Here is a 21472-nt window from a genome sequence, read left to right as displayed (position 1 = left end):
GGAAAAAGTAGGGAGCGTGGGACAGCGGTGTTTCATACGTTGCCCATTCTCGACGGAAACAGTATTTCTTAATGAACAGAATGCTGTCTAAATTGTAATTTCCGGTTGATGAAAGAGCGTCAAATTGCGGAAGTTAAAATTCTTGAAAGTGACGTCAAAATTACGAATAAAAATTTTCTCGAGCTTCCAGATGCATGAAATGGTTAAATATCCACCGGTTTTTGGACAAGTGCTCCTTGGCCATTGTCAGATCGTGATTGTAGAGTGCTTGGTGCTTCTGCCCTTACATAGCCATGCTGCGGAGAAAATTTTTCTACTTCATTTCACCGTCAGACTAAGCATTCCTACTAAAAAATAAATAAATAAATAATTGGAGGGGCAGCAGATATATAACACCCCCCCCCCTTGCTGCTGCTTTTCTTCACGCTGATCTCGTTTTCCCTGCGCCTTTTTTGTTACATGCAGCTTTGTGACCCGTTCTGGTATTTGTCTTTGAAGCTACTCTGGCGCCTAGCGTATTTACTGTTGCCATATTACGCCGAGATTTCAAGCTGGATGCTGTGAAGCGGAACTCCTCAAATCCGTTTGCAACTGCCTAACAGTCTGAATTAAAGGTCATTCCAAACCTCATGTCAGAAAGTAACTCTTGTCTCTGTCAACTGAAGACAGGAATCTTCGGTGTTCCAAAACAATTAAGAGACGTCCAACACGTTAAAAGTGTTAATTGCAATCGGGCCATGGTTCTGAAAGGTGTTTTTAGCATGACAGGCATCGCAGACGTTGGGGTGTCCGCAGTTTTCTGCTTTGCCTTGAAATCGTGGGCCTGAAACAAAAATAATTTTCATTCGCGTCTCGCTGCAGTGTAACCACTAGTTAGTGCCAGTCCTGTCGTGCTTAGGAACAAGCTCAGCGATCTTGCGACTAAATTGTTAGAAAATAGTTTCCTCGCTAACAGGTTGCGGGTAAAATGAATTAATATTTCATGGACTATAAAATCACAATTGTCTTCATTTAAATTTTCATGTAGATGTGATATGGAAGCGATCTGGAACATAGACATTGTGTAGGGTTTAATGACAAGGAGAGCTCGCGCGTGAAGCCATTGCCGTTGCAAGTTGGTGTCGCCTGGGCGTTCCAAGACGGAAGCGAGGGCACGTTGGGCTTCCTTCGGCAGTCCCATTATAGCTGTGCCAGAGGCGGGTCGATAAGCTGATCATCTCAGGCTGAACTCAAGCCCTAAACATTGTCACCCGGAAGCGTTATTTGAAATAAAAGTAAAATATTTATCTGCTTCCCAACATACGACCGTAATTCTCATACCTCGTGAGACCAACTTCTGTATTTCAGTGTCCCTGAAGTTTGCTGTTTGGTTTTGGAACCTATATGTGACAACCTTTCGTCGCTGTAAAAAATCCTTAACCGGTAGGAATGCATTGTTATCAACAACCCAAAGGTTGATTTGAACACAGTGCTTAATTCGGCATGGTCTTATTGGAGGTGGTAGTATGGTCTTGCCTTCCCCTGACCTTTGAAATGATTTACTCATCTAGTTATAGAGATTCCTACTATTTATCGAGGACTTCGAACCACGGTGTAGCCTGGGATTTTAACATTGAGCATGAACAGAGGCGAAAGAAGTGAAAACATGTGTCTAGGACTGACTCGGTTGTAACGAGGTACAATTGGATTCGTAGCCTGCATTGTAACCAATGAGCCACCGAACTACAGTAAGAATACGTTGGGTATAAAACATGACGGAACTCTACCATTTTGTGGATGATTACCCATTTCCGTACCTAACGCCGACAGAAAATCTGCATCGTGCTGGCCGAAATGTTGGCAAGTAATGTCGCGGATCAGCACGTCGGCACGAACATTGAGAGAGGGCTGCTCATCTTTCATTATATTAAAAACCACAGTAAAATAGCCCCCATCCTCGGTGCACTACTTGCGCAAGACGTCAGGATCTTAAAGCTATGCAGAGCTGACGTCAATTTCTATCTGCGCCATATTCCGTGTTCGGAAAACTACTTCCTGGAGCTTTACTGTTAGCTGGGAGAAGGGAGAAGCAGCACTGCAATTCTCAGACGCCGTACCAACGTTCGGTAAGTGCTTATCGTTGTATATGATATTGATGGCTACGTTTGCTCTCGTATTTCGGAGTGTGTGGTCTGTCATCGCTTATGTGGCGAACTTACTTTCTAGGTAACACTCGCCAGTGTACCATTCGCATCAAACCGTTTAGAGAAATGAAGACATGAGATACCGGCCAGACAGTGCCAAGCGAGGCTCATCCTCAGTGCGAGTAGACCCAGATTATCGCACCATCTCGCTTGAAATGTTTTTTCTGGACGGTGGCTGCGCTTGCGAATGCCTCGTTCGGGCTTCAGCGCAAAGTGGACTGTACGTGCAGATTTGGAAATATATCAGAGGTGATTGCAACCACGACCCAACACCCGCTTAGGCTGATGCAAGCAAATCACAAGACACAGCGATGCGTCGGGGGGGGGGGGGGGGGGGAGAATTTAAAAAATGGAAATGTATGACAAGGTCCTACGGGACCAAACTGCAGAGGTCATCGGTCCCTAACCCTACACACTACTTAATTTAACTTAAACGAAGTTACACTACGGACAACATATACACACACCCATGCCCGAGGGAGGACTCGAACCTCAGACGGGGGAACCGCACGGACCGTGACAAGGCGCGTGAGACCGCGCGGCTACCCTGCGCGGCATGCGTCGCGAATATAGTCAGAATTGTTAAATAACCAGTACCGATAGTAAACACTTAAGCCAGCATCTGCTGCCGAAGGAGGCCCACCTTCTCTCCCTGGACTCTGATTTTTCGGTTTCCCGAATATTAAATTCTTATTAATTACGATGGCAGAGAAGATTAAATATTTCGGCAGTGTGTTCCCACATAACCACACGATGCACTAAATTCTTTGGATTAAATTACAAACTCCTTGTGAGCTCTTACTACGTAAGTCTCATATGTTATATTTCGTGCGCGCACATTGAAACTGGCAGTAAAATATATGCTGTCACGACTCGCCCTCACAGATTTACAACCACCGGCACTTAAACCTATACCTTTCGAACTTCGCCAGTATCTCATCTTCTGCCTTCCAAACTGGTGGAAGTAAAGCACTGAGGGCGGGTACTGACTCATTTCGTTCTTGGATAGCTCAGTCGCTCAAGCACATGCACGGTAAAGGCGAAGGTCTCAAGTTCGAGGCCCGGGCGCGCAGTCTTAATCTAATAGGAAGTTTTGACATCGTTGGTGTTCAAACACAAGTTCGGGAAGTTACCCCTGTAGACGTTCTCTCGTCAGCCTTACAATCACTGTTCGTGCCATGAGCTAGGGATGTGATGCCGCGCTATTAAACGGACACTGAAGTACGAGTAGCTGAGACAGGTGATGGCCTATTGTCCACACACGGGCAGCGTGTTCCTGTTGAGGCTGCGACGCATACTTTTCACTTGCTGTGCCGTCGTAACGTGCGTACAGAGAGAGAGAGAGAGAGAGAGAGAGAGAGAGAGGTACAATAACAATTGACAAAACTCGAATTTCGACTAGCCACAATGTTACGCAGGAACCAATCACGTTTGAAGGTCTGTATATTACTGCTCAAAGTAAACATTTGTAATTGTGTATGTACTGTGAGAAATAGCACCGTCTTGAGACTCAGCGTCAGAAGAGACACAAAACATCGCCACTTCAGCCTTATAAGATCAGGGAAATCAGTTGATATGAGATGGAGACGAGAGCGGAATAGTGGTAAGAAATTTCTCGATGTTGCGGTAGTAGGTATCTCTCTGTAGTTTACTGCCGTAGTCGACAGGCCGGAAAGCAACCGTGTTACGTCATGATTCAGTTAGAATCCAATTCATGGTAATTTTTTGCCGCTGCTTTAATTGGTAAAAAACACGAAATTAATAGAACGATCAGTTCGCAGTTCTCTCAATAGGGCACAACATGTACACTCACGACTTAATATCTCGTTCGAAGGCTACAGACTTATATAACTTTGTACATTACTAGTAGACGTAAGACTCTGATGGGTAAAAGCTATCGTCGAAGTTGTATTCAACCTGGTTCTGAAGTTTATGTTCAGAGATGCAGGGACCACAGAAACCGCCAAACAGTTTGGGCTCTCAAGCATCTATTGATCCCCCCGTGCAGCGATAAGTGTCTTTCCTGACAGTGGTCTTATCGCAGTCAGCTGCTGACTGCTGCATTCGATAAGAGCGCAGCGCACACACCTACGTAGTATTTACTTCGCTGCGTATCGTTTCGTTACGACTCGCGCGGGCGCGCGCGCTCTCTCTCTCTCTCTCTCTCTCTCTCCGCTCGGCTGCAGGCTTCTGTGCTATCATGCTTTCCCGCCATCGTTGTTCCAGAAATAACTCTCATTGTTCTCTCTCCAATTGATTTTGCATGTTTAAAGGTTGCATTCCTTGCATTTTGTTTTGGCTCCTGTCATTTGACCTTCAATAGAACTTACAAACCGCGTTGTTCCATTTCTTCTTGACGGAGATGCTACTCGTGTACAAACAGTGTTTCTATCTCTGAGATGTCTGTTTCGTTATTATAACATATTGATGGTACCCTTAGTGGCAAAGAGCTGTACATTTATTTCCTTGCTACACACACCTAACCAGGGATAACACGGAATCCATTTATTGTGATTTTAATTATTTAAGGTGTCGGTGTTTGCTATTCTTTGAATCCACTCCTCCGAATTCTGTTTCAGCGTCAGGCATACCAACAGTGGAAAAAGATAAATAAATGTAAGTTAACCCTAGGCTTTACGCTCTCGAAACGTGCCCTTATTTGTATGACGTGTTAAGAAATCGAAGTCACTGTAAGAAATCGAAGTAACTGCGAATTGCACGCGCTTGGAAGGGGAGAATTTCCAGCACGCAGCCTGGTCAGAGTAATCGATATTACGCCCGTCACTATAGAATCGATAACGTGACCTGCAAGAACCAAATATGACATCAATCTGTAGCACCTGGGGCTGTCTGTCGTCTTGACTGACGCTCAGTGACTCGAGGACTGTAATTAGCGGTGTAACTGGATCGTTGACACATTTTTGTATAACTCTCGAAGAGAAGCTGGCGTCTAAGTATTATTTAGGAAACTGTATTCAACTTTATTAGCAATTTATTAAAGTTTGTACAATACGAAAACTATTCGCCCTTGTATATACAATCGCACCAAAAAGTATTGGCACAGTTACATTTTAGTGGTTGTAGGTTAAACGAAACATATATTTCAGAACAGAACCCATACATGTGACACCTTACATTACATAGTTTACAAATATGTCAAAATCACCTGTCCTTAAAGTAACATACAGTGTCATGAAAAAAAACATCGCTCTTCTGCACCCAAAAAAGTATTGGCACACGCATATGAATCGGACAGTGTGTTCGTTTTCTTCATTGATGTTCACCATCTAATAGCTAGTGTGCATCCCTTTAGCATCTATAACAGCACGTAAACGCCTAGGAATGCTTTGTATTAAATTCCGGGTGATATCAGGGGTAATTTTCGACCATTCCTCCAGGAGCACTTTCTCCAAGTCGTTTTTACCGGACGGACGCCTTTTTCTGACTTGTGTGTCAAGATGAGCCCACAGGTTCTCAATGGGGTTCAAATCAGGGCTCTGAGGTGGTGTTAGAACCCTTCTGGGGGCATTGTACAGTAACCACTCCCGGGTTTTCATGGCGGTATGTTTTGGGTCGTTGTCTTGCTGGAACTGAAACACCCCAGTAAGGCCCAATTTCTGTGCACTAGCGTGTAAATTACCTCGCAACACGTCAATGTATCTCATATGATCCATTGTGCCGTGAATTACAGCTAGATTTCCAACGCCGGAAGCCGCCATACAGCCCCAGACCATGATACCGCCCCCACCGTGTTTGACTGTGGGATGCATGTGTTTGATGTCGAGGTGCGTATTCGGCTTGCGCCAAATTTTCTTTCTTGCATCAAATCCGAACACATTGAACTTCGATTCGTCGCTAAATATCACAGTGTTCCAAAACTCCATCGGCTTGCTGATGTAGTCCTTGGCAAACTGCAGGCGTTTCTGCCGGTTAATTTCCGAAATGTATGGCTTCTTCCTGGGAGAACGTCCATGCATGTCAGCCTCATTCAACACATTTCGTATAGTCTGAACACTAACCGTCTTGTCGGACGTTGTCTGAACAATCTCAGCAATAGTTGCTGCACTTGTAGCAGGTTCCTTCCGAGCAAGTGCGATGATATGGCGACGCTCTCGGGTTGTAAGCACTTTTGGACGTCCAGGACGACACTTATTCACTGTTGTTCCAGTCTCTTTATATTTCTGAATGATGGCTCTTACCGTGGTGTAGCTCACAGACACCTCTGCTCCGATTTGTCGATAGCTTCTCCCTTGTGAATGGAGCAATACCACTCTCTCACGCAACGCCACTGAATGTTCCTTCTTCTTCGGCCCCATGCTGACCACTATCGCGCACTACAGCAACATACTGGCGACCGGGCCGTCAACAACACGCAGTGTCTAATGTGTCAGCAGATGGCGTTCCGGTACCTGAAAACCCAGCAATATACCGAGATGCCATGCTCTGTGCCAATACTTTTTGTGTGCAGAGGAGATACGTGTTTGCCCATAACACTGCATTTCTTTGTTAATGGTAGGCACTATGGGCAGAATTGTAATGTCTGGTATGTGAGGTAGCACGTACATGTACTGTGTACCGGAAAGTGCGGCGTTTGTAACCAGCAACGATAAATACGCACGTGTGCCAATACTTTTTGGTGCGATTGTAGCAACGCACCGCGCTTGATGTGCACGCCGGTTGTGGGCAGAAACATTGCGCAACCTGCGCGTTCGTTATCTAGCCCTGCCATCCAGCTGGCCGTGGACTTGAAAATCAAAATGTTACGCAGTCTGTTGGCTCTGTCTCCCAAAGGGATTGCGCTCACACAGGTAGAACACCCCACCTGTCACAGTGAGCATAGTCATGGAATTTTTAAAGAGTTACAACCGCTTGAAACTTTTAAGATCGACTACATCTGTTGTTTCCTCCGACCGGGTCTCTATTTAAACTTGGAAAGGGAGAAATTCATCGTAGAAAAATGTGAGTAAATTCTGAATGCATGTTGTTAAGGGAGATACTCAGGCGCAAAACAAATTTAAGTACGAAGAGCTACGGAAGAGTGACTAAAACATTCGGCCATAAAGCGTCCCGTCTGCCGGCGCTCATGACGCAGTGCTGTTAATATTTTACTTGCGTACCTTCCATTTGAAGTACATTGCTTTGCCTTCTTTTGCTTTGTTATCCAACTGTCATGTGCAAATAAAGCAATTTATATGGAGCTCCTTAATTCCGGTGCGGATGCAAAAGACGGCGGAGAGCGGTGTGATGGAATATGACAGGACACCCCTCCCCCACATACACGCACAAAAAATATTTCATTAAAGCCGTTTTTAATTTTTACATATCAGCTTCCAAATTTCTGACTTTTGGAGAACAGAATGGCATGAAAATTGTCTCGAGAATAGGAAGAAATTATGAAAAATTACGAGCTTTGTTTAACGCAGAGCACTTGTAAAACAGGGAGCTGAGTTAAGGCAGGGTAGAAAGGAAAATACCCACCGCTATGAAAAACACTTTACCGAACGTGGGAGGTAAAGACTGAAAGAAACATTTTCCCATACTTGCATGCTACCAAGATTTTAAATCGCAGAAATTATGACGTCAAAATGAATTCCTTAATAATATCTGTAGGGGATTGACGGATGAGAGGCCGTTGGCGAACAGATGGCTGGTGCCCTGCGCATTGACACGACTGGGAGCCGGCTTTCTTGTGCCGCCACTGGGGCAGGGTGTGTAATGGGGCAGCTACTGTCGCACGCCCGCTCGAGCGCGCACGGGAGAAAGTGGCTGCCTAAGCTGCGGGAACCAACGCAGCCCACTGAAGCCAGCAGCGCCTCGTGCAGCCAAATTGTGTCGTTTCGGCCGGCAAATGTCTGCTAGGGCGAGGGCAGCAGTACGCCAGGTGGCGCGTTGTTTTATGCAGCCTGTCAAATGGATCTGCAATCTTATCTGGCGCCCTTATTGGATCGGAGAAAGTCGAGAGAATTCCGGGAATCACTTGGATACTTCTATGCTGTAGTGTATCGACCGACCCTGAATTGTGTAGCTTTTGAGAGAGAGTAGACGAACAAATAAGACGAGCGCAGAAACAACTACAGAATAACCGCATACACAATGTGCTGTATATCTTATTACCTCATCGGTGTCAAGACGTGATTCTGTTTCTTTTTAGTTGTCAGCGTTAGAGCTATCTGGGGCTTGCACAGTTGTCATGCAGACGAGCAGGGAATTTGTTGATAGAATGATGCACACATCTGTAGTACCAGTGGCCATAGAACTTCAGAAAAAGTTAACAGTGAAGGCGCAAACTGCTTCTTCGTGCTGTTATAGTCGTGATTTCAAGAGTTGTTCGTGCTGATTTTTGTCTGTAGTATGCGCTCTTCGCCTGTCGTGATACAGCATGAACACGGAGATGTACCTTTTGCGAAGACACGAAGACTGGTTTAACTTGGGCGACATGTCAACAAATAAAATCCCAGATGCGTAATGTACATCTGCATCGATACTCTCCAAATCACATTTAAATACCTGGCAGAGGATTCATCGAAAAACCTTCACAATAATTCTCTATTATTTCACTCTCGAACAGTTCGCGGAAAAAAAGGCTTTCCTTTTATTTTATTACGATGATCGTTTCTCCCACTGTAGGCCGGCGCCAATAAAATATTTTCGTATTGGGAGGAGAAACTTTGTGATAGAAATTTCGTGAGAAGAACCCGCCGCCGCGAGAAACGCCTGTTTTAATAATGTTCATCCCAAATCGTGTATCATGTTCGTGACACTCTCTCCTTTATTTCTCGATCATACAGAACGTGCTGCTTTTCTTTGCACTTTCTCGATGTAATCCGTCAATCCTACCTGGTAAGAATCTCCACAGCGCAGCAGTACTCAAAAAGATAGCGGAGAAGCGTAGTGTTGGCAGTCTCTTTAGTAGATCTGTTGCATCTTTCAAGTATTCTACCACTAAATCGCAGTCTTTGGTTCCCCACAACGTTTTCAGTGTGTTCTTTCCAACTTAAGTTGTTCGTAACTGTAATTTTTAGCTATTTAGTTGAATTTACGGCCTTTAGATTTGAGTGATTTTTCGTCTTACCGCAGTTTAATGGATTCCTTTTAGCACTCATGTGGATGACCTCACACTCGCCCATTATTTAAGGTCAACAGCCGATTTTCGCACGTACAGATATCATAGTTCCCAGTGTTTACGCCCATTGGAAAATTTCCTGGTCGAATACTAGGTATCAGCAATTCTCGTCCTTTCGTCTCATGAGCTAAGACTGACTCCACCAGATGACTCCCTTGAAGGACGCAGCGACAGTATGGGCAATTGAAGACAGCCAGTAAACACTGTTTTTACGTTGCACTTGCATGGGTTAGCTGGTTACGGCTTTTAAGATATTAAGTGTTAGAGTAGTGTCTTGGATGCACAATAACGTACCACAGCTGTAGCGAGGGCATTACGTGAGATGGACATGAAACATAAGGTATGCGTCGACTCGGTTCGCCTAGGACTGCTGATATTTTTAAAAATATCAGATATCAATATATATCGATATTTTAAATAGATATGTCATTATTGTCCCTCGATATATCGAAATAAATATCGATATGTAGACGAGAAAGTATTGACAGGCTGTTAAAGATCGCCTACATATTGTAAATATAATGCCAGTTTTATAGAGTTGTATGTGTAAGTATTGATTTATTATTGGGTATTCTGTACATCAACTTATCAGCCTCCTTATCCCCCCTTAGAGAAAGAATTGAAAGGGAAACCATGCACGTTCACGCATAGCGATAACCACTTTGCCGACAATGATAACTGCAGGTAAGTGGCACAATAAAAGGTGTCCGATGGGTCCGTTCGCTCGGTTTCATCACGCGTCGGTTTTGTCTGGAACTCTTAAAGTCAACGACTTCCCTTTTTTCATTTCTGCGAACGCCAGCGACCTAGCAGTAGTGTCAAAATTGTGTAGTTTAGTTAAACGTTGCAGTTTCTGTTTTTACCACCGAGCGCCGATTATGTCAGCATTTCCCCTCACACTTCTCTGCCACTTCTCCACAAAGACCAATTTTGTCATTTAGGTTTCGTTTGATCAGTTTCAGCAACTGTTTTTGAGGTATGCCGATGTGAAGAAATGGCACACTACTTGCGTTAAAAATTGTTTCTTAACGCAAGTGGTGTGCTATTTCATTACATCGGATGTCTTATTGCATTCATACCACCCCCCACCCAGTACAATCGGACTACTTCTTTGTGCCATGACGAAGGCTCAGAAAGTAGCAAGACTCCTTGACACAGAGAAAGTAAAACTATGAACTAAGCCAATTTCAAAAACAATTTCAAATATTTATCGAAGATTGCGAAAAAATATGTAAAATCAAAATATCGGCACTCGACGCTGCCTGTTTGATACCGATATATCGATGTGTTCGTGGAGTATATATCGCCGATATCTATCGATACTTCTTGGAATGTGTATCGATATTCAATCAACACCCCTAGTTCCCACTTCCGCGTATCCGCTTATCAATGTATTAGATGCACACAAAAAAAAAATTACTGTTGACGCCTCGTCGACGTCAACAGAAACGGAGCACGAGTTGGTAATGGGTGTTAACAACCCCATTTAATTTAGGTAGCGACACTTAAATCTGGGCGGACGAGGATTTTAACACTGCCGAATGCGTAATCAGTTTCTGTGTCTGCACCATATCGGTCGATTCGGCCGTGTAAAAAGAACTGTGACACGCTGTAGCACTAAGGTACATGTGTTCGGTCTCAAAGCGATTGCCCTATATGAGGATAAGGACACTGTGGTGACAAGTTAATGTTGAATTTGATTAGTGACTGCGACGTGACCTCCGGGGATGCGTTCCGATAGAAGTGGCGGCTGTCGTTGGTGACCTTAGCACGCACGGCGTTGCGTCATGGGCTGGGGCAGCGTGGCAATGCCGCCAGTGAGTCAGGCGGTGCGCTGACGTCACGCCGGCCGGCCGCCTGCTGCCGTCTGCGCGGGAACAACTGCCGGCCGCGGACGCGGGCGTGCCAAGAAAACATCGCCGCTGCTGCCAGAGACTTAGCTGATGCTGGCTCTCAGACCGGAAGTGTCTGATAGTGCAACCAAGATTCGTATCTTAGAATGCGTTACATCGCACAACTCGCTACTGCTTAGCGGGCCATGCAAGTTGATCTTCACTGGGAGCGCTGCTGACTTCAGCGCAGTACGACTGGACGAGTTGCCAGCGTTTGATGCTGTCTCCCTCAGCTTTGGACATCCCTGTCAAGCGGGACATGTGCGAAGCAGAAGATGCCGCCTGCTCTCCAAGATAACTGGATGCATTCGTCAGGTGCGACGAATGATTCAGCGGAGAGTGATATTGTTTTATTACTGTCGCAACGGTGAAGTAACTAAGGCTGCTCCTGTTAAGGCCAAAGAATAGCAGCCCCAACAGATTTTAGGCTATTAAGCTGAATAGCACAAAGATTTTCTGAATCATGTTTAAGCGTAGCTGTTAAAACTGGGACTTCCTGTCATTAGTGCTTCGGATGGCTGGGTCTATTTCTTTTCCAGCCGAGCGAGATCCTGCAGTGGATTCGGGGACAGCGGGGGTTCTTATTCGCATCGCATCTGATAATTCTGATTGAGTTTTTCCGTGGCTTCGCAAAATCCTACGGTGAATTCGAGAGTGGTTCCTTCCTTCCTTCCTTCTGTTGTAGTAGTTACCTGTATTTCATTGCTACTCTTCTGCCAATCTTGGGTAGTGATACATACACCATTCGAGTGAGGGGGAGGGAAATGGCAGAAAACAACAGACTAGATTTCAGGTAGAGACTGCGGTTGTGACTGTTTTGGTAGCCGACCAGGGTGGCCGAGCGGTTCTAGGCGCTAGTGTCTGGAACCGCGCGACCGCTAAAATCGCAGGTTCGAACCCTCCCTCGGGCATGGATGTGTGTGATGTCCTTAGTTAGTTAGGTTTAAGTAGTTCCAAGTTCTAGGGGACTGATGACCTCAAAAGTTAAGTCCCATAGTGCTCAGAGCCGTTTGAACCATTTGAACTGTTTTGATCTGCACGTCGTGGTTTAGAATGTATTTTGCCAATCCACTTGAGACCATGGTTGATATATTTGCTTCCATCTTAACTGTAGCTTATTTCTGGTGCTGTTCATAAAAATGTGAACATATACTCGGTAGTTTCGTTGCTAACTAAAAGTGCCTAAACTCGTCAGTCGTCTCCGGGAACACATTTTATTTTCCGCAATCCCAAAATAATACTTTTCCGAAAATGTAACTAAATTAATGATCGAAGAGCGAAATGTACAGTAACTTCCAGAGCGCTAGTCCTACTGGCACCTGCCCATTTTTTTCATATGTTACATAGACATTTCTACAGTTAAAACGAATCGTCCTCCTTCCTAAAGGATAAGTAAGAACAGTGAAAATAATTTTTACATTCGTGGCGTTTTATAGTGGAGGCATAATAAGGTATCGTGATAAAAAGTACAACTGTTAATTGATACATCAATGTACGGCTTGCAGTGATGTCACAATGGGCCCTCCGTAGCTGCTTTGAGTAATGTATACTGTATTCGCGATACATTTCATACCGATTCCAGGAATATACCACAATGATTGTTGTAGCTTTCCGAAAAAAACATCCGTTGTAGCGAGACAAGTTTTTGGTGAAAGAAAAGAAACACGCTCACTTACGATCTCCCTACTTATCCGATTGTGTTAACCGCCGCTGCTCGACATCTGGCGCTCGCGTACAGTATTCATTAGACTCGCAAAACTTTGAACCTAGATTTCTCGTTAACTCTTGCACTTCGTACTAGAGCATCACTTATTACATCAAAGTATACTACACTCGTGCGAAAGGCAAGCAACATGGGCGACCCCTTGTGTGTATTCTTCCCTTGTTAGCAAATGGCATTCCTTGAAAAAATGTTAAGTTTTACGGCCGGCTGTGTATCCAACTAAAACAATATCTCAACAAGGGACCTGCCCCGGAAACGTTCTCTGAATTTTCATCTATGTCGAAACTGATGGAGCACAGCAGTTTCAATTTATTTTGACCTGAATGTCACATATTATGCCGTTATTCGGATACCAGAAATACTGTGGTCGCATGTGCTGCGAAAAAAACTCTTCGATCAATCACTGCACTCGGATTAGTTGTGAAAAGTGGAGCAGTCGGCAATCAGGTCTCCACCGTTCTTCATTCTCGGGAGGTTAGAGTTCCAGTCGCATCTTAGCACACCTAACTTAGTTCCGCGTGGAGCTACTTGGAGCCGACCTAAAGATAGCTCCCTGCGCTTTCACTGCACGGACCACTTTCACAGCGAGCGACTCGGGGCAATGGCTCTGCAGGGCAGGTCGACCCTTAAACAAGACACCACCGCTCATTGTTTCACGCAAGAATTGCACTTCTCAAGGGAACAATGCGTGCTTACAGCATTCAGATGGTTTTGACGCGAAAGGACACCACCAGCTTGAGCGTTGTGTTCTCATTGGCCTGCCATGAGTAGAACGCTAACGACGCGAAAAGGCCACTGCACCATATGGCGACCAAACTGGCTGTGCCTCATGGATAGGTTGTAGCCAACGTAAGGGAGCACCTCTGAAGGATGTTGTATAGTTGGCAAAGAAACTTAGTTTGCCGCAAATCATTAATTTATTCGGTCACTGAGATCTTCCTCCTCGAGTACATAGGGGCTGGGAAACGGTTTCGCAATGAGACTAACGCGTTTTCATTGGATAAGTGTTCAGCTTTACATCTTGCAGGTGCTCCGTAAGAAAAGTTCCAGTGGAAAGCGCGCATTTAACATTAAAGAACTGGTTATTAAATCATTCTTCCATGCTACACGGCTTCAGGCGCTCTGTTTGTTGTAGCTTTGTGGCAAAACACACAGAAGTTGTGGTTTGTCAATTTTATAAACAGATCAGTCATCTATCCAGTACTTCAGTGACCATTTTGGCACTGAACCTGCGGATGATTGATGATAGAAATACTGATTTCCGTATTACAGAATTGCTTCACCGAGAAAGGTTGTATTACAGCGTCTTCTTTCAGTCGTCGCACGAACACCAAAATGACATATGGAGTACTTCATAGACAACGAAACAATTGCAGTCTATAGTAGGTCGGTGGAGGAACGAAGTGTTTGAAGTGATTGAAAAAATGCGCAGGGCATTCTAATTTTCAAAGGGTGTCATCCAAATGATGCACACAACTGTAGGCCTATATAGCCTGTTGTCGAATTTTGGTACAAGTTTTCTGATCACATATTGACCTTTCTGAAGCCAAAAATCTCCGTTGTGGGAATCAGCTGACATTCTGCAGGATCTTATGAACCGATTTCTTCGTCCAGGAGACCCAGAAGGCAGTTGGTAATGGCGACCAGGCTTAATCAGCGTTAATCGACTTCCGGTAGGCGTCACAATTCAGGAGTCTCGCCTAGTGAATAAAATAATAGCGTACGGAATATCAGATCAGCCTTATTTGAACAGAGTTGAGCAAGTAAAGCACATCCTGTCGTTGTTAACAACAACAAGAGAGAAATCTTCATATGTAAAACTAGTTACTGGCCTACACCACGGTCGTGTTATAGAATCGTTACTGTCCCCAATGTGTTCAAATTACCTAGTGGATGTCAGAAGCTCCATGAGGCTGTTTATAGATGTTGTGTATAGAGAAGTTGCAACGCTAGAAAATTCCAGTGAAATACTGCAACACCTGGAGAGCATTCATGATTGGTGCAGTGAGGAACAGTTCACCATCAGCATAAACAAATTAACTTTTTGGACATAAATGTGGCTAAGACCCTCCAATTTTTAATTATAAAATTGCCGAAAAACCACTTAAACAGCCACATCCATTACATATCTGGGAAACTTCAAATTGCTTCTCAGTCCGGCATGTTACCGAGTAGTATTGACAGAGGTGACAAAAGAACATCTGAAGAGAAGCGCGAAAGTGTCGTGGGGACTCTCATCCAACACCAGAGTTTCCGTTGCACATTTTATGTGGAGTTACACTCCTGGAAATTGAAATAAGAACACTGTGAATTCATTGTCCCAGGAAGGGGAAACTTTATTGACACATTCCTGGGATCAGATACATCACATGATCACACTGACAGAACCACAGGCACATAGACACAGGCAACAGAGCATGCACAATGTCGGCACTAGTACAGTGTATATCCACCTTTGGCAGCAGTGCAGGCTGCTATTCTCCCATGGAGACGATCGTAGAGATGCTGGATGTAGTCCTGTGGAACGGCTTGCCATGCCATTTCCACCTGGCGCCTCAGTTGGACCAGCGTTCGTGCTGGACGTGCAGGCCGCGTGAGACGACGCTTCATCCAGTCTCAATCATGCTCAATGGGGGACAGATCCGGAGATCTTGCTGGCCAGGGTAGTTGACTTACACCTTCTAGAGCACGTTGGGTGGCACGGGATACATGCGGACGTGCATTGTCCTGTTGGAACAGCAAGTTCCCTTGCCGGTCTAGGAATGGTAGAACGTTGGGTTCGATGACGGTTTGGATGTACCGTGCACTATTCAGTGTCCCCTCGACGATCACCAGTGGTGTACGGCCAGTGTAGCAGATCGCTCCCCACACCATGATGCCGAGTGTTGGCCCTGTGTGCCTCGGTCGTATGCAGTCCTGATTGTGGCGCTCACCTGCACGGCGCCAAACACGCATACGACCATCATTGACACCAAGGCAGAAGCGACTCTCATCGCTGAAGACGACACGTCTCCATTCGTCCCTCCATTCACGCCTGTCGCGACACCACTGGAGGCGGGCTGCACGATGTTGAGGCGTGAGCGGAAGACGGCCTAACGGTGTGCGGGACCGTAGCCCAGCTTCATGGAGACGGTTGCGAATGGTCCTCGCCGATACCCCAGGAGCAACAGTGTCCCTAATTTGCTGGGAAGTGGCGGTGCGGTCCCCTACGGCACTGCGTAGGATCCTACGGTCTTGGCGTGCATCCGTGCGTCGCTGCGGTCCGGTCCCAGGTCGACGGGCACGTGCACCTTCCGCCGACCACTGGCGACAACATCGATGTACTGTGGAGACCTCACGCCCCACGTGTTGAGCAATTCGGCGGTACGTCCACCCGGCCTCCCGCACGCCCACTATACGCCCTCGCTCAAAGTCCGTCAACTGCACATACGGTTCACGTCCACGTTGTCGCGGCATGCTACCAGTGTTAAAGACTGCGATGGAGCTCCGTATGCCACGGCAAACTGGCTGACACCGACGGCGGCGGTGCACAAATGCTGCGCAGCTAGCGCCATTCGACGGCCAACACCGCGGTTCCTGGTGTGTCCACTGTGCCTTGCGTGTGATCATTGCTTGTACAGCCCTCTCGCAGTGTCCGGAGTAAGTATGGTGGGTCTGACACACCGGTGTCAATGTGTTCTTTTTTCCATTTCCAGGAGTGTATTTGCATTTCACATCTTGTGACACTTCGTAAGCTAGGAAAATAGCAAACTTCTAGCTTTAGATACATCTATTCAATTGAATAGCCGTCTTGGGTGCGATGCTTAGCGTAACCGCAGTGTGTACTGTGGCTTTGAAAGTTTGGTAGTGTTGCTGGGATTAAATGGATGGCTGCAAAGGAACTGGCAACTGCAGTTACTCAACAGGCGGAGAGTGAGTACTGTGAAAGTCACCAGGTTTCGAACTCGGCACAGGCCGAGGAGAAAACAGGTCGCCCTGTGAGTCACCTGGCTTCACCTGTCTGCCGCCAAAGGACCCCACAACACCTGGCCACGGCGGGATGTATACCTCACTCGGGTTGGTGTAAGTTTCTGCGCCTGGTATGTTGGATCGCGCAGTGTAAAATGTCTGGAGTAAACTGTTGGTGTAAGTTATGTTGATTTAATATAGTGCCAATCCGGTTTACCTGATGCCGATTTTTACGTGTTGAAAATGCAGACTTCGTCTTATGCACCATACGTTAAGAGCTTCTACTGATAGCTGCAGGCAGGCAGATTTTTTATTAATTTGCTATGTTTCGACGGTGGAAGCCCCTGGCTTTACTGGAAAAAAATTGTCTGTAATTGTGTTTGTGGGCACTCAGTTTGTATGAATTGTATAAATGACTAAATGGATTCCTCAAATGGCTGAATTTGAAACTTTCGTTGTTGTTTGGCTATTAGCCATTTACAAAGACCTGGAAATTACTTAAGAGAATAACATTAAATAGTAAGTTCTGTCAGCAAATTAGTGTCCCAATAAAAAATTAAGTTCTTAGGTCTAGTCATGAGGGGATACATTGTTTGAAGGTTTCCAGAAATTGCTACAGCCAGTCCCCTTTCGTTTTATTCTTCAGTTTTTATTTTCCGTTTCGAATCGCTGACGACTCCCACGATAATGCAAACGTGCAATAAATATTACTATTTAATAAGTCGCCGCCGGGATTCCTTGGCCGAGCGGTTCTAGGCGCTTCAGTCCGAAACCACGCTGCTGCTACAGTCGTCCTGCCTCGGGCATGGATGTGTGTGATGTCCGTAGAACTACGTAAACCTAAGTAACCTAAGTCTAGGGGACTGATGACCTCAGATGTTAAGTCCCATAGTGCTTAGAGCCATTTGAACCATTTTGATAAGTTCATAGTCGATAATGGAAAATAACAATTGAAGTGTAAAACAAAAGGCTACTGGTAGCAGACATTTCTGGAAACCTTTATTCGTCACGGCTGCAGCGTTCCACTGCCATAATGGATAAAACTTCCAAAAAAACCTAGATGAGTCTTACAATACCATTCCTAATTTACTGATAGTGCAGCCAGACATCTAACAGATAACACTAAAACTGCACAGATCTGTGTGTTGACAGAACTTTCTTCAGTTGAGTGTTGATCTGATATGTAATTCCAGGTGTTTCAAAAAGGTCTAAGTGCCGAACCTGCAAAAAGGTTAAAAACTGATCCAGCTGTGGAACCGTGCTGTTGTTTAGAATAATCGCCACCGTTTGCCACTGCGAATAATCGTGTAATAATTCCATTCTATGTTATAAAGTGTCAGTCTGAAACTGAAGTGTGTTGTTGTTGTTGTTGTTGTTGTGGCCTTCAGTCCTGAGACTGGTTTCATGCAGCTCTCCATGCTACTCTATCCTCTGCAAGCTTCTTCATCTGCCCAGTACCTACTGCAACCTACATCCTTCTGAATCTGCTTGGTGTATTCATCTCTTGGTCTCCCTCTACGATTTTTACCCTCCACGCTGCCCTCCAATACTAAATCGGTGATCCCTTGATGCCTGCCGGCCGAAGTGGCCGTGCGGTTAAAGGCGCTGCAGTCTGGAACCGCAAGACCGCTACGGTCGCAGGTTCGAATCCTGCCTCGGGCATGGATGTTTGTGATGTCCTTAGGTTAGATAGGTTTAACTAGTTCTAAGTTCAAGGGGACTAATGACCTCAGCAGTTGAGTCCCATAGTGCTCAGAGCCATTTGAACCATTTTGAACCTTGATGCCCCAGAACATGTCCTACCAACCGATCCCTTCGTCTAGTGAAGTTGTGCCTCAAACTTCTCTTGTCCCCCAATCCTATTCAACACCTCATTAGTTATGTGATCTACCCATCTAATCTTCAGCATTCTTCTGTAGCACCACATTTCGAAAGCTTCTATTCTCTTCTTGTCTAAACTATTTATCGTCCACGTTTCACTTCCATACATGGCTGCACTCCATACAAATACTTTCAGAAACGACTTCCTGACACTTAAATCTATACTGGATGTTAACAAATTTCTCTTCTTCAGAAACGCTTTCCTTGCCATTGCCAGTCTACATTTTAAATCCTCTCTACTTCGACCATCATCAGTTATTTTGCTCCCCAAATAGCAAAACTCCTTTACTACTTTGTCTCATTTCCTAATCTAATGCCCTCAGCATCACCCAACTTAATCCGACTACATTCCATTATCCTCGTTTTGCTTTTGTTGATGTTCATCTTATATCCTCCGTTCAAGACACTGTCCATTCTGTTCAACTGCTCTTCCAAGTCCATTGCTGTCTCTGACAGAATCACAATGTCATCGGCGAACCTCAAAGTTTTTATTTCTTCTCCCTGGATTTTAATACCTGCTCCGAATTTTTCTTTTGTTTCCTTTATTGCTTACTCAATATACAGATTGAATAACATCGGGGATAGGCTACAATCCTGTCTCACTCCCTTCCCAACCACTGCTTCCCTTTCATACGTGCCCTTAGCGCTAGGATTTCACCCGGAACAAGTCCCGCCCATTCACCCCCCTCCACGCCTATCCGTAGTGTAAGGCGCCACCCCTTAACAGGCGCCAGTTCCGCAAACTGGAAGATACAACAGAGTTGTTATCGTCACTGTTCAACACATGTTACACTGTGATGAAATTCAGTAATGATAAGAAATTTAAGTTTTTCTGGATAGTTATATAACATGAATTTGAATTATTAAAGAAATAAAAATATTTATAGAGAATTGAAAGCATCGCCAGCAATAGAAAACAAAAAATAACGTGATGTTATTTAAGGGCAATAAGGACAAATTTTCATTAACTAATTCACTTATTATAATACATTCATTTGAGGGAAACAGCAGAGCAAACATACAATGCGAAAACAATGGTCTTGAATCTGTCATGTCGGTAGTAAAGCCACGGGTGCAGTCGACTAACTCTGTTGTCTAACATCAACGTTACATAGAAATAAGTGAAAGTCGTTTTGTTTATGTAGGCCCTCATAGTAACTCACGAAAATTAAAGAATATAAGAATGCCATAAAGTAGAAATGCCTAATGAAAGCAGTAAGATATTTGCTTATATGACATATTTCTTTAGCATTTGCATGGGTAATGGGTGAATTTTAATTTGTAAATTCTTCCAATGCCATACCTGCGCATTATAAACGAGGTTATAAAGAATTGTGGCTGTTTCTGTGTGATTAATGTACTATACGCTGTTGCAAACGTCTGAGGAAAATAATCTGTTGTTATTCTTTGTCCTGTCTATTTTTAACCAAAAGATTTATTAATTTCATAAATGCCATTCAAACCATTTTTTAAAAATGATAATGATGATGATGTGTATGTTTGTCACAGAGCAGTTATGGAGTAAATAAATGCTGCAGTGTTTGACGGCTTTAAAACGTTCTTCGTGCTGTGCTAGCTCTTCTTCCACCCCTAAAACTTTTCAGCAAAACTATTCAGTGTATTCTTTCAGGGTAGGTTTTTCCTGTTGTACCTTTGGGTGCTTCTTCTCACACAGAAGTATGTTTCTTCATAGGCTATTCATCTGAATACTGAGTTCTCGCATTCAAAGAATTCAGTGCTAAATTGTTTTCTCTTATGTTTGCTGTGGAAGTACCTGGCACAGCTGAGGCCAACTGTACACGTTTTTTGTAACGTGTCTTTTAACTATGTGGCAAAATTTAAGACGTAGCAAGATATTAATTTAACATTCACGCCGAGCGAGTGCAGCTGAACGCGGTAAACCACGTGGGTCAACTGAAACGATGCCCAGGCGCCGAACAAAGACCGGGGGTGAGTGGGCGGGACTTGTTCCGGGTGAAATCCTGGCGCTAACGATTCCTCCCTTTCATAACCCTCGACTCTTATAAGTGCCATCTGGTTTCTGTGCAAATTATAAATAGCCTTTCGCTCCCTATATTTTACCCCTGCCACCTTCAGAATTTGAAAGAGAGTATTCCAATCAACATTGTCAAAAGCTTTCTCTAAGTCTAAAAGTGCTAGAAACGTAGGTTTTCCTTTCCTTAGTCTAGCTTCTAAGATAAGTCGTAGGGTCAGTATTGCCTAGCGTGTTCCAACATTTCTGTGGAATCCAAACTGATCTTCCCCTAGGTCGGGTTCTACCAGTTTTTCCATTCGTCTGTAAAGAATTCGCGTTAGTATTTTGCAGCCGTGGCTTATTAAACTGATAGTTTGGCAATTTTCACATCTGCCAACACCTGCTTTCTTTGGGATTGGTATTAGTATATTCTTCTTGAAGTCTGAGGGTATTTCGCCTATGTCATACACCTTGCTTACTAGATGGTTGAGTTTTGTCAGGACTGGCTCTCCCAAGGCCGTCAGTAGTTCTAATGGAATGTTGTCTACTCCCGGGGCCTTGTTTCGACTCAGGTTGTTCAGTGCTCTGTCAAACTCCTCACGCAGTATCAAATCTCCCATTTCATCTTCATCTACATCCTCCTCCATTTCCATAATATTGTCCTCAAGAACATCGTCCCTGTATAGACCCTCTATATACTCCTTCCACCTTTCTGCTTTCCCTTCTTTGCTTAGAACTGGGTTTCCA

General features: G+C 44.7%; 1 protein-coding gene across 1 annotated transcript in view; it reads left to right on the top strand.

Annotated features, from left to right (window-relative positions):
- LOC124715883 overlaps window positions 1-21472 on the top strand; it is a 1071880-nt gene that overhangs the window by 988642 nt on the left and 61766 nt on the right.

This window comes from Schistocerca piceifrons, chromosome 1 (assembly GCF_021461385.2).
Source record: "Schistocerca piceifrons isolate TAMUIC-IGC-003096 chromosome 1, iqSchPice1.1, whole genome shotgun sequence".
Taxonomy (NCBI): domain Eukaryota; kingdom Metazoa; phylum Arthropoda; class Insecta; order Orthoptera; family Acrididae; genus Schistocerca; species Schistocerca piceifrons.
This window is presented reverse-complemented; position numbering and strand designations above follow the sequence as displayed.